This window comes from Grammomys surdaster, unplaced genomic scaffold (assembly GCF_004785775.1).
Source record: "Grammomys surdaster isolate TR1022 unplaced genomic scaffold, NIH_TR_1.0 126133, whole genome shotgun sequence".
In the NCBI taxonomy this organism is placed as follows: Eukaryota; Metazoa; Chordata; class Mammalia; order Rodentia; family Muridae; genus Grammomys; species Grammomys surdaster.
Genome location: NW_021620941.1, coordinates 1,812,369 through 1,813,135, shown reverse-complemented (window position 1 = coordinate 1,813,135; position 767 = coordinate 1,812,369).

Here is a 767-nt window from a genome sequence, read left to right as displayed (position 1 = left end):
ACACAGCTATAGGACTCAACGGACAGTGACGATGGTTGACACAGCTAGCTGTGCATCACTTCATTGGTCTTGCATCCTCATCTTCAATGATTTTCACTTCATTGAGAGAGAGAGAGAGAGAGAGAGAGAGAGAGAGAGAGACAGAGAGAGACAGAGAGAGGCATGACAGAGAACTTCTCCTGATGTCCCTGCTGATCCTAGTCACTCTCACTGACTCGTGCCAATTCTGCGGAGGCCTGGCTGTTTCTGCGAGATCATGCCACCACTGCGGATTTGTATTTGCTCTCCTGACACTACTGAACTGGACTGCTGGTATATATCCTGACAATGCAGATTGGATTTGCTCCAAAGATCTATTTCTAAACGGGTCCACTTTCCCCAAATGCTAATAACCTTTCTTTCTTACTACCTTTAGTGGGTGGTGGGCTAGAAGGGAGGTTAACTCACTTAAGAACCCTTATTAAAAGTAGGTTTTAAAAAACCTAAGCCAGGCCAGGCGGTGGTGGCGCACGCCTTTAACTCCAGCACTTGGGAGGCAGAGGCAGGCAGATTTCTGAGTTCAAGGCCAGCCTAGTCTACAGAGTGAGTTCCAGGACAGCCAGAGCTACACAGAGAAACCCTGTCTCGAAAAACCAAAAAAAAAAAAAAAAAGCTAAGCCAGGTGTACATGCAGATATATATTAAATTAATAAAACTTTTGGCCAGCCTGGTCTACAGAGTGAGTTCCAGGACAGCCATGGCTATACAGAGAAACCCTGTCTTGAAAA